A 13,741-nucleotide genomic window follows, 5' to 3' on the forward strand; every position below is an offset into this window, starting at 1 on the left:
GGCCTTTTGATGAAGCGTACACAATGCTTTCAATTTCTTTATTGATAATCATGATTGTTCAGGATACGCGCCATTGTGACGTAAGACGCGTCATCAATGCATTGCGTTTCTACCTAGAAACCGTTAGGCTCATAATTATGATGCATGGTTTAACATTTATTTTAAAATAAAACAAGGTAACTTGGTAACTTGGATTGGATGTATTTGACGTGGATTCATAATATTATGGTAGGTAAGAGCAACCTCAAAAATTGATAATTTCACAAGTTTGAGTAAAATACAGCGTAGTACAGTCAAACCTGCTTTAGTGACCACCTGTCTACAAGGACCACATTTTTTGTTTCCCTTGAAAATGGTTTCTCATTAAAACATGTATTAAAGGAACCTGTCTATAAAGACCACCTGTCTACAAAGACCACTTTTTGCGTTTCCCTTAGGAGGTCGCTATAGACAGGTTTGACTGTATATGTATTTGGACAGTTCAAAGCTGTAAACATTTAACCATATGACAATGGTAGATAAATTTTGAAGTTTCAAGCAAAATATCGCGTTTTATTATAAAAGAAATGTGAGCTTTTGCATCCGAAAGTATTTTTATGTTTTGGGGTACGTTGTGCTCTTTGTAGACGCTCGTAGAACAAAACTTTGGAATAGAGAATATTCCTCAGAATTATTTATATTAGGCCTAGATTCTATAGTAATATTCTATTCCATATTTTCCATTGAATCGATTTCATAACTACCCCCCCCCCCCCCCCCGAAAAAATAGATGTAATAATAGTGATAAAAGTGGAACTTTATTAGTAGGGTGTCTGAACGATTTTTCAATTTTCAATTTGGGATCGTTTTTCACCATTTTAGTTGGATATTTGAATAAAAAATGTAATCAGAATAATACATTTCAAATTTCAAGACTCACCGATGTTTCTATCAAAAGATACAGCCCCTCAAAAACTCTGCAATATTCATAGCATTTTGGTCAGAATGGACAAAAAAGTGGTTCACGCCGAGTTATCATTTTTTGCTCAACAGCTGCATTTTAATGCATTAGGCTATAGGGTCTATGCAAAAAGTGGGTGAATGGTATTTTCAAACTTAAATCCTACGTGATCCCTTGGGGCTAGCGAGAAGAAAAAAAGAACATCAACGTATTCCTTACGACTTGAACCAATTATCCCTCGGGGGTCGATTCTCAAAAGTTGGAAATCTCCCGAGTTGCCATGGAAACGCATTTAAATCGCTGTTTTGACCAAGATATTTTTAGAAATTTGAAATGACCCCCCTTTGGAAATATGGGAATTAATCTGCCCTTTCATATGACACCTCATTTATTGAGTATCACCTTTAGGATCACAACAGATTAAGGTTTGAATCTAAATTTATTTTTAAAAACTTGACCTATTTTGCAATGCACATAGACTCTATAGCTGTGTGTAATGTCAGTGGGAAGGGTTTTAGCACACAAAACGTGGTGCGCGATCAGACACCCTATTATTTGGTGATGCGCTCGAATTTGATATCTGCATTTCACTTCATTCTTTGCTATTTGAAGAAAAAAATAAAGATGAAAATACAACAAAAGGGTAAAAGTTACTCTTTCAACTCTATCTCTTGCTCCTAATATGAACCTGACGATCAATTATCGATCATTCGGTTCATATTTACCCCCTCCCCCCCCCCCCCCTTAACCTTGCCACTCACTTTTTTTCCCTCCGCGTCTTTTACTCCGCACCTCCACTAATATCGTGATATTCATTATAATGTTTCTCCGTTCATCTCCTTCTGAGAAGCGAACAATAGACTCCCCTCCGGCACAGGGGCGGATCGGGGATTTTGAAAAGAGGGTGGGGCACGATACCAACAAATCTCCGACAAACAAACCAAGAATAAAAATGGCGTTTTACATTTCCATTTTGTGTAACTTCTAAATTACATAGAGGCCATTATTGGGGCACATAAAATTTTAAGCCGGAGCACGGGCCAATCCCCCCCCCCCCACCCTTTCCCCTCCATATCCGCCATTTTTATTCCGGCAATGCATGCAGTCGCACTATCGATCCCCTGAAATACAAAGCGCCACTATATCATTCCAATAATAGCCATGAACTCATTTCGCTTGCATACTCCCTCAAAACAAACACCATTGACCCAACCTTCTACACCAACCGCGCGCAGCGAATTCGATTAGTACTTCATTCATGCATCGTCGAGCACGCATATCGGATCTTTTATTCAATTGATTGTCTGTCGACACCTTTTTGTTCCGTATATGCATTTTGTCCCTTTTTGTAATTCATCTCCTACCCACTATACTACGCGATATACTTGTCAATAGTATACTTCTCTATACGGCTCGTCGTCGCAGTAGTATACGAACGGCCACTTTGAAATCCTTTCATCGGCGACTAGAGATAGACGAGCTTTCGTTTCATTTCGGATATTTTTCAGCTGGAAATTAGGTAAGAAACACTGTTGATGTTGATTTGAAAAGATTTAAATTTGCATCAGTTTTATTTTTTTCTTCTTCTCTATCATACACTGCAAGTTGAGCCCTTCTTAGCAACGCTATGCACCTCTTAATACTAGCACTATCCTCATATTCAGAGGCTGGCGTATAATGTGCATTTTATGCATTTTTGCTCGCATCGACATTTGGATGCAAGCCATTTTCGTCAGCGAGAGTTTTCGTCTGCGACTAGTGTACATAAAGCACTGTACAATTGTATTGTAAAGGAAGAAATAGAATATGTTTACGATGTAAATAGTAACGTTTCGTCTGAGAGTGTGTTTGAATTGAAAAAAGAGTGGAGTGCTTTGGTTACTTTGTTTTTGGTTTCAGTCAGGTATATTTATAGTCGATGACTGTATACTTGCTATACAATAATCAGGAGTGAAACCCACTTTTATATACAGTGTAATAGGCAAAATATGTAAAGCCTTTTGATTATGACCGACACGCCAGGGGAAAGAGAGGGGGAAGGTCGTTTGTGTGGTATTTTTATTCCAACTTTTATTCGTGTAACCTAAACATATTCAGGCACAAACCTATTTGATTTACTTTCCCCTCTCTCTCTCTCTTCTCTCTCTCTCTCTCTCTCTCTCTCTCTCTCTCTCTCTCTCAAACACACACACACATATACAAACACGCTCACTCACATAATTTAACCGAGCATACAAAAAATATCATATAGCTTTAGCCATATTGAACTTTATCATAAACAGATTGTTGGTCGTATATATAACATACGCACATAATATATGAATGAATGAGCGTGTGTGTATGTGTGCGTGTACGTATATGTGTGTAAGGAAATAAACTATTAAACAGCTTTGTCAACTCATTCTAGTCTCTTAGGCGAAAATCATCCAACGATGATGGAAAACGCCATAAAAATCAACAGCAACAATCGTCTTTGCAGTGACCCGAGTTCGATTCCCGGCGTAGATCATTTTTAAACCTTCGTAAACCAAAATGTTAAAAGGGGGGAGGACAGCAATGGGGAACTTTGATTTAAGCTAAGCAACCATATTCTCTCATTTACTTTCGCATTATCATATAAATATCTATATTTATAGTTACAGTACGACCTTTGGTTTCGACTCATAAATGACACCTGATCCCGTTTCCCTTTCGCATAATACATTGATATTCTGAATACTAACGATTATTGTATACGTCGTTCATATAGTTTTACAGGTCAAAAATAAACAGGGGCACCAAAAAGATTACCCCCAAAGTGACGCAGTAGGTGCTGTATACACACTTAGTCATATTGCGTACCAAGCACAAAAGTACACACATTTTATGGCGTTTGCCTGAGAATTGCATTCAATAAAAAATTTCCAGAAGGATGTGGGCACAGTGAACAAATTTTGTTCAAACAATTACTTTTCTTTTTGTGTGACCTCCCGGTTAAAAATAAGTATTACGTGAACTTGCTCCTGTCTTTCATGGGCGTCATTTTCATAGAAATCTTTGAAACCGCACCCTAGGTCACGTGACCGTTTGATGGCATCGACTGGTACAAGTGGCGAAGCTCCAAGAGAGGAGGGGGCGTCATGAAAGGGGGTACGTGCCATGTCATCATAGTAATATAAGTTAATGTAATACTAATGTCGTGTTCATCTTCTCTATCACACCTGTCTTCTCCTTTCGACAAACAAAATAATATGATCGATTGCTATCATTAAGCGATGCCCTCAAGAAATTCGTGTCAATATTTAGTTAAAATAATGTTATTTCAATTGATATTGAGCTTTCGACAGTATTGAAGAGTGTGAGTTAACCGGGTTTTGAAATGGCATTGTGCTTTTTAACATGGCTGTCTCACTCGATTAAATATGTGGTGTCGTTAATTCTCTCTCTCTCTTTCTTCTTCTTTGTCACTCTTTCCAACTTCCATTTCTCTCTCTCTCTCTCTCTCTCTCTCTCTCTCTCTCTCTCTCTCTCTCTCTCTTCCTCTCTCTTCCATCTCTCTTTCTATCATTTTAATGGGAAGGCCTGGGGTGAGCGCTGATTGCCTAGACGGTATTTTTGAAATATTTTCTAATTCAACATTCGCAAAAACACAGACACAAATACACAAAAGAAAGACATATTTCTCTCTTTTTTCCCCCTTTTTTGTTATTGAATGTGTCGCTATCTATTTTCTTGTACATTGTTATGTGGTGATTTCACGTTCAGTATTACAAAATTAAGGGGAAAATGAAATTGGAATGCATCATTATTTGATTTGTTTCAATCGACTTTGTGCTTTGTAATGTTTCGCTTCAGTTCTACATAATGAGGGAGCACAACTGGAAAGCGCCCAAACTATACCCATTTAAATGTGACATAGTTATCTACATCCGGAAAAGGGGATTTAGGTTTGTCTGTTTCTTGGGGGCGTTACCCCCCCCCCCCCCCTTCGATCGGAAAGCCTTGGCCCGCCCCTGCCAACAAACGTTATTTTAGACTATAACTACAACGGCTTACTTCGAATCATCTAGCCATCGCGTCCGGTCGGGTGCTAGCGTTTTGTGAAACGAAAGCGGAAGATGACGCGACCTTTCGTAGATTTGCCGCAGGGTTTCCACGAAGTGTCGGGTAAATTAATCGGCCCAGTCCATTTGTATATGATAGTTTTTTTTTTCACAAACATTACCCCGGATATTCCGTGAATAAAGTGGCATATTTCACAAAAGGTCGGGTAACGCGATCACCCGACAATTCGAAGTTAGCCCACAAAACGGTATCTCTATTAACATTAATTTTGTAAATGACTTCAAAGTTAAAGGTAAAGACCAGTTATGGTCATGCGATTGCATTGTGAAAGAAACGTTGTGGAATCGATCAGAAAAGGTTGATCATCTAGCATCTAGCATCTGCAAGGTTCTGGAATCATCAAAATGATAAGAAATTTGGCCCAGTCTTCGTAAAGTTACAAGCACTATACACAGAAAGATGTATATGGGACTACCCTATATCTCTCACAGACCATGAGAGAAACAAATTTACCAAACATATGAATTAGTAGGCGGTTTCCCGGCAAATTTTTTATCATCATGTATTAGTCAAAACATATTCTTTCACATGATTGGTAATGAGAGCTTCCGTTTCATTTTTTGAAATTGGGGCGTTTCCAATACTGGTCTTTACCTTTAAGACTATTAACGAACCATGCTCCAAAATGTACGAATACAGCACGTCTACTTCAATGTTGGCATGAATGGTTAAAGATAGTGTTTTTTAGTGTGCATATACCGTTGTCTTATACATGATTCATTGATAATCCGTAAATCATGCCGTTCATTATTTTGTGATAGAAATTCCTGTGCGTGCGATGTTGTATCAACTTTTTCTGTTTCAATTTGAGTCTGTAATAAAATACTTTAACCACGTGAGTACCTCAATATAATATTCAAAGTCATTGGATACATTATTGAGGTCGTTAAAGTTCGCATTTCAAAGGAGCTATAGAAAGAGGATGATGCATGCTTTCGAACCGCACCCCAAGCTAGACGTTTTCATAGGAATTTGAGTTTATCTAATTTGAATGCCATTTTCAAGCGATGTTGTATTACCCTTTTTTGTTGCAATTCGAGTCTGTAATAAAATATTTTTACAATATGCGTACCCAAATATGAGACTCAATGCCATTGGATACAGTGATTAAGGTCGTTATATAGTTCGGATTTCATAGGAGCTATATAGAGGATGCTGCCCTCGAACCGCAACCCAAGTAGTGACGCTTTTCAAATAGACATCAACTGGTACCAGCAGCGTAGCTCGGGTGGGGGGGGGGGGGGGGGGGGGGGGGTAGGCATGAAAGGAGGATATGCGCTATATTTTGTTCATAGTAATTTGAGTTAATCTAATTTGAATGCCATTTTCATGCCATGTTGTATTACCTTTTTTGTTGCAATTTGAGTCTGCAATGAGTTTTATAAAATGCGCGTGCCCAGATAATGAGACCTAAATGCCATTCGAAACAGTATAAGGTCCATTTATAGTTCGTATTTCAAAGGAGTCATAAAGACGATGATGCTTTTGCAGTTCGCTCTGTTATTCATGAAAAATTTCAAAATATATATTTTATTTTGGTTGTCTTGTGCATGACTTGCTCTCGAATATTATATTTGATTCCTCGAACCCCCCCCCCCCCCTCTCCCTCTCCTCCCTGTTTACATTCAAGTAAAGAAGGGAGGGGTTTACACTCACTCCGTCATTGGTGGATACAACCTTCCAGCAAGCGAAAGTGATATCGCCATGTTTTCGGAAGGTATTATTTCATATTCTAATAATCTCTCCCGGGCGTCGCGGAATAATAGTCCGATCCTCAGTTAATGAAAACACCACTAGGCAATCAATATCGAAAGGTGCCCGTCCCACTGCTTCCGAAGGATTAAATCAAATTTTGATTGTTTGTCCAATTTAATATGCAAGGTTTTTATTCTTTTGTCGTGAATGTGAAAAACGGTACGGCACTAAAAAGATTACATGAATAATATTATGCGCGTTATTGAAATGTACAGGAAATCTGAAAGGCTGGAATGTGTTGTATACAGTGCGGTGATGTTTCCCGCATTTATTAGAGTGACAAACACTCAATATCAATATATTGTTCAGGTCATCAAACCTCTTCTCTCTCTCTCTCTCTCTCCCTCTCTCTCTCTCTCCCCCTCCTCTAAATGGAGATTAGGAGGGAAAATTCAAATTCAATAATGCTTCGCTACAGGTAGAGCTTTTATCTTATTGTTGTTGTATTGTTCTGTTATTGTTCTTTCATTGCGTATACCGGGTAGCTAATTTTTGTGCCTTAAAAAGAGTACATAATTACCTTTGGCAAAAACTGCGCCCATTTTTGTCTTCCTTCGTTTACCGCGGTTTTCGTTCTGTACTTAACCATCACTTGATGTCGTTTGCAGTGTGATTTATCTGGTTATCCATCACAGCAGAGCTCAAGTGACAGACGCCGATGATGAAAATATGGCGGTAGGGTAAAAACACCTTTTGAAAAACGTTGTTATATACCCGCTTAGCAACTCAGTCACAGTGCCAAACAACGCTAATGTTGACTCAAAACCGACCAATTCTTTTTAATGATATTCACTTTTGTATATCGTTTAATATTTTCTAAGCGATTTACAATGTAATTACTATTACCCCGGTCGGTCATTTTATTTCATTCCTAATACACACATGATAGTGCAGAGACACCGTTCCCTAGGGAGTGTTCCGACCAGGCGCCATTAATTTTATTAATACGCGCACTCAATCCCACAACATTAACGTATGCATCCTACCAGGTACCTTTTTATCACCTGGATGGAGAGTTACGAATGTAGATTAATGTCTTGCCAACGGACAAGTGCTGCGGCGGGACGTGAACCGCGAACCATGGGCACAGTCCGGTGACGTATCCACTAAACCACGACACCTCTAAGACCAAGACACCTCCTTTGCCATGAACGTGGTACTTTTTGTATATATATATATATATATATATATGTATATATATATTTTTTTGGGGGTGGGGGTGTATTACTCTCCTTTCTCAAACATTAATTTATTGTATTACATAAAAAATAACAAGCTTTTGGATTTGGTAATGTAATATCTTTGTTAGATCTTCGTTATCGGTAAAGTAATAATACTATTTGGTAATGTAATATCTCGGTAATAGTTAACGTAATAATAATATTTGGTAATGTAATATCTCGGTAATAGGTAATGTAAAAAAAATATTTGGTAGTGTCATATCTTGGTAATATCTTTTTACATTGAATAGGTAATGTGATAATGATATTCGGTAACGAAATATCTTGGTAATATCTTGGTAATCGGTAATGTAATAATGATATTTGGTAATGTAATATCTTTGTAATATATTGGTAATACATGTAGGTATGTAATGATAATATTTGGTAATGTAATATCTTGGTAATATATTGGTAATAGGTATGTAATGATAATATTTGGTAATGTAATATCTTGGTAATATATTGGTAATAGGTATGTAATGATAATATTTGGTAATGTAATATCTTGGTAATATATTGGTAATAGGTAATGTAATGATAATATTTGGTAATGTAATATCTTGGTAATATATTGGTAATAGGTATGTAATGATAATATTTGGTAATGTAATATCTTGGTAATATATTGGTAATAGGTATGTAATGATAATATTTGGTAATGTAATATCTTGGTAATATATTGGTAATAGGTAATGTAATGATAATATTTGGTAATGTAATATCTTGGTAATATATTGGTAATAGGTATGTAATGATAATATTTGGTAATGTAATATCTTGGTAATATATTGGTAATAGGTAATGTAATGATAATATTTGGTAATGTAATATCTTGGTAATATATTGGTAATAGGTATGTAATGATAATATTTGGTAATGTAATATCTTGGTAATATATTGGTAATAGGTAATGTAATGATAATATTTGGTAATGTAATATCTTGGTAATATATTGGTAATAGGTATGTAATGATAATATTTGGTAATGTAATATCTTGGTAATATATTGGTAATAGGTATGTAATGATAATATTTGGTAATGTAATATCTTGGTAATATATTGGTAATAGGTAATGTAATGATAATATTTGGTAATGTAATATCTTGGTAATATATTGGTAATAGGTATGTAATGATAATATTTGGTAATGTAATATCTTGGTAATATATTGGTAATAGGTAATGTAATGATAATATTTGGTAATGTAATATCTTGGTAATATATTGGTAATAGGTATGTAATGATAATATTTGGTAATGTAATATCTTGGTAATATATTGGTAATAGGTATGTAATGATAATATTTGGTAATGTAATATCTTGGTAATATATTGGTAATAGGTAATGTAATGATAATATTTGGTAATGTAATATCTTGGTAATATATTGGTAATAGGTATGTAATGATAATATTTGGTAATGTAATATCTTGGTAATATATTGGTAATAGGTAATGTAATGATAATATTTGGTAATGTAATATCTTGGTAATATATTGGTAATAGGTATGTAATGATAATATTTGGTAATGTAATATCTTGGTAATATATTGGTAATAGGTAATGTAATGATAATATTTGGTAATGTAATATATTGGTAATGTAATACTAATATTTGGTAATGTAATATCTGGGCAATTTCTTTGTTCATGTAATAGGTTATGTAATAATAATATTTGGTAATGTAATATATTGGTAATTGGTAATGTGAAAATAATATTTGGTAATGTAATATCATGTTTGATCTGATGTCGCTCTCGTTAGTGTGACTGTGATATTATTTTCGATGTTTCCTGCAAACATTTCTGTTTGATATGATTATTATTAGCGTCAGATTCATGGGAACATGCACCCCCCCCCCCTGCACTGTCACTTCCCCCCCCTCCCCCCCCCCCCCCCCTCCGGTCAAAAATATGATACCTTTGAAAATTAACAAGGTATTGTGTATTACGTGGAATAAATCCATTCGGTCATAATATATAACCTTGCGGTACGCTAGAATTTTATTATTTTTAAAGCAAAGACTAAAACCAAATCTGAAGGAAATTGCACTTACATTAGATTTAATTCATATAGATATAAATACTCTTCGCCCTAAATTTTAATCTCTTCTCCAGTTGCTTTACATTTTCTTTGGTCTTATTCCGACACGCATTTTTCAGAGACGCAAGCCGTAGTTACAGTATCTTAAAAATAGTTTTCAATGTGTGAAGCCATGTAGAAAATCCCTACCCTTTCTTTAATTTAAGTGGTATTATTGTCATATACATGTAAAGACTTACTTGTAATTTCCTTAAAGTCGCCCTTGTTAACTTTGTTTTACCTAGTTTCAATCATATTTTCATGAAGAAAGGCAAGAAAATTGTATCACAACTTTATTTATCGTCGTTATTTATCTGTGATAATGTGCGTTGGCATTTGGTTGAACATAATTATAGACACCGGTTGTCATGTGTCAACATTTGTTCTTCGTAACTAAGGGAGTGTAATCTCCATTGATATGCATAAGTAAGTACCAGATGAAGCCATCGCTGATCTAATCTGTCTTACGTAACAATCGCTTTCACCCAACCGGCGCGTGAAGAATGACAATGCATATTGTTACGTCATCACCGCGCCCAAGTACAGATTCACGTATAGCTCATTCACAAATGTCTTTACTCAAAGCGATTTCTTAGTTTTCCTTTTGAAAGCATATGTACATGTATTACCATTTATAAGATGATGACGTGGATCTTAATCAAATGATTGGTTGAGAGCGTACACGTGACCAGGCAAAGAAGACGAAAGACTTGTATACTCGACCCCTCATGTACAAAATGTCTGGATCCGCCCCTCCTTCCATAGACGTCCCTGAAATGTGCTTAACTTGCCGACATTGCTTTGTCGAGCTACAGATTTTTTTTAATTTGATAGGCTTCACATGCTGTATAGAAAAGCAGGAACCTTGAGGGGTAGGATTTAAAGGGCAATCCACCCCTCGTTCAAAAGAAAGTTCATTTGTATACTTTACAATCACAAAATAAGAGAAACAGAATGGCGAAAGTTTGAAGTGAATTTGACCAATAATAAGAAGGTTGAAAGTGTTTGAAATATGAGATCACTGAATCTATGCGAATTCCAAATTGGCTCGTTGGTCACATGGTTGTGACATATTCATGGACGACTTTCCCGTTAATCGTGTACATACATGTAAATATGATATTTTTTTTTTTTTTTACCTGAGCGCCTTATTACTTTGGGGCAAGTATCAAAATACATTGAGGGTAGCATTATCGTCACTACCATTCCTCTTAAAAGAAAAAACCACCCTGAGTCATACATATTTAAATATTGACATTTAAGAAAAGGAACTTGTGTTTTGGAGCAAATGGGAAAGTTGTTCGGCACTTCGTCACAACGACACTACAATTCAGCCAATTTAGAGTGCCCCTACATTATTATAGTGATTTAATACAACTTTTTTAAATGCCTAACTTTTTCATTTTTTATCCGATTTCGTGCAAACTTTGACCGGTCTACGTTTCAGATTGTTCTGCTTTCTTTACGAGTAGTTTGCTGTAAAGATTAGATGACCCTTTAATGGATGAAACACGCACTGAGCTACTATCCGGGCACGGAAAACACTTTCTATTTATAGCAGGCTTGGCATAACAATGGCTCACAGCCTTCAACCAAACACAATATTAATTTAATGTTGGTGGAAACCGGTAAATACCTATCACTCTCTCATAATTATAATCAATTATTTGGAACAGTCTCTCTCTCTCTCTCTCTCTCTCTCTTTCTCTTTCTCTTTCTCTCTCACACACACATTCTCTTCCCCTCTCTGTCTCTTCCTCTGTCTGTCTCTGTCTCTCCCTCTTTCTATCTCTCTCTCTCTCTCTCTCTCTCATTCTCTCGCTCTCTCCGTCTCTTCCTCTGTCTGTCTTTCTGTATCTCTCTCTTTCTATCTGACACCCTGTCTCTCACTTTTGTCTCTCTTTCTCTCTCTCTCTCTTCCTCTCTCTCTCTCTCTCTCTTCCTCTCTTTGTCTGTTGCGCCATGCTACATTTATGATGCTGTCATTATTTTAATGGTCAATTTTAATCATGGAACAATCAGCTTGAAATCCAATATTATGACTACCTGCCTGAAACCATGGAGCTTATAGCTCCATGCTGCAACCATTAAATTGTGCAGTAGCTTTGTTTCATAAATGCTATTCAGCTTAGGTTAATAGTACACGACCCGTAATTATGACTATCAGTTAATACCGTTTGATAATTATAATTATGATAAAGATAATGATAATAATAATAATGATAATACAACGAATAATAATAGTAATAATTCGAGTAATAATAATAAAGAGAAGAATTAAATTAATGATAAAGATAATAATGATAATATTTTTTGTAAAATGATATATAGTGATAATAATAATAATAATAAAGATAATACTAATGATAAAGATAATAGTAATAATAATAATAAAGATAATAGTAATGATAATAATACAGATAATAACAATAATGATGATGATGATGATGATGATGGTGGAAATTTGTAAAGCGCTCATTACTGGAAAATGCCACTCATGGGGCTTCATTATCATTACAACGGCTGTAATAGCATGGCTGCCATTACCATGGTTAACGCACTCAGACATTAGAATGAATTAATTCCTACCAGGTACCAATTTACCTCCCCTGGTTGCAACATCGCGAATGTAGATTGACATTATAACGAAATCACTGTGTCTCATGACGTAAAATGATATGCGCATACATGTTTAAGTATTTTGCAAATATCAGACAACAAATCATGAAATTCACTCTCTGATATTACATTCAATCACTATAAAGGTCTTGATCTACACCAAGCCGTTATTGAATTTCACCTGGAACATAATTTGATTCCATTATCATCGTGCCATATGCAATCATTAAAGGTACTATTTCTCATTTGCAGGCCAGAAAAATAAAAAAATAAAAGGTTAAATTCCAACGGAATTTGAAAGACAATACTAATTTAGAACTTCCCTCAAAACGAAAGGGCTTGGAAATGGCTTTTAGTGGGAAAATAACGACCATTAGAAAATTATTGCAATCACCTAAGTAATAGTCTGATTTTCAGACCCTTTCACCGAATTGTCGTACGTTTCGTGCTGCGCAAAGATTCAATCAGTTTAATTTTGGCCGTTACAAGTAATGGGTTATTGATGTAGACAAAATTGCTCACGTACTTGTTACAGCTAATTTTTGTATTGTTATTACCAAAGAAAAACAGATGTCGGTCAGTCACTCAATAGTGCCTGACAGTGAAGTCTACAAGGTAAACGGATTTCCTTGAATAATTTGAATACTGGGACACTGCTAACGTTTAAATTTCACAGATAGGACGACGTATTCGTAATTCCTGCACTGAAAGTTCTACAGACTTCGATGCTGGCTGCAAAAGGGACATAGTATCTTTAAGCTGTACATTATTTTTTGGATGAACTATTGATTTGCTTCACATGCAATGCAATACCATATACGCGATACAAATTATTGAATTCAATGCCAACGTTTTTGTTAACTACTAAGAAGGTCTTTGTACCAAGCCGCCATCGGTAACAATAGAAAATCACTGGTAACTGTTGTTTGCGTCAAAGTACAGTGTACTTTATCATTATCAATTCACAATTCATACAATACCGCACAGTACTATGCATTAGGATCTCTTTGCACGCTTG

The 13,741-nt window shown here is 35.8% G+C and overlaps 1 protein-coding gene across 1 annotated transcript in view; it reads left to right on the forward strand.

Moving 5' to 3' along the window:
• The first annotated feature begins 2,178 nt into the window (after nucleotides 1–2,178).
• The window catches only part of LOC751836 (tetraspanin), a 31,181-nt gene continuing 19,618 nt past the window's right edge, over nucleotides 2,179–13,741 (forward strand). Inside the window, exon 1 of the mRNA XM_030988787.1 lies at nucleotides 2,179–2,459. The gene's annotated coding sequence lies outside the window, so the exon portion shown is untranslated. The remainder of the gene's footprint in view (nucleotides 2,460–13,741) is intronic.

Source organism: Strongylocentrotus purpuratus, unplaced genomic scaffold (assembly GCF_000002235.5).
Source record: "Strongylocentrotus purpuratus isolate Spur 01 unplaced genomic scaffold, Spur_5.0 spur5_scaffold_18, whole genome shotgun sequence".
Classification (NCBI taxonomy): Eukaryota; Metazoa; Echinodermata; class Echinoidea; order Camarodonta; family Strongylocentrotidae; genus Strongylocentrotus; species Strongylocentrotus purpuratus.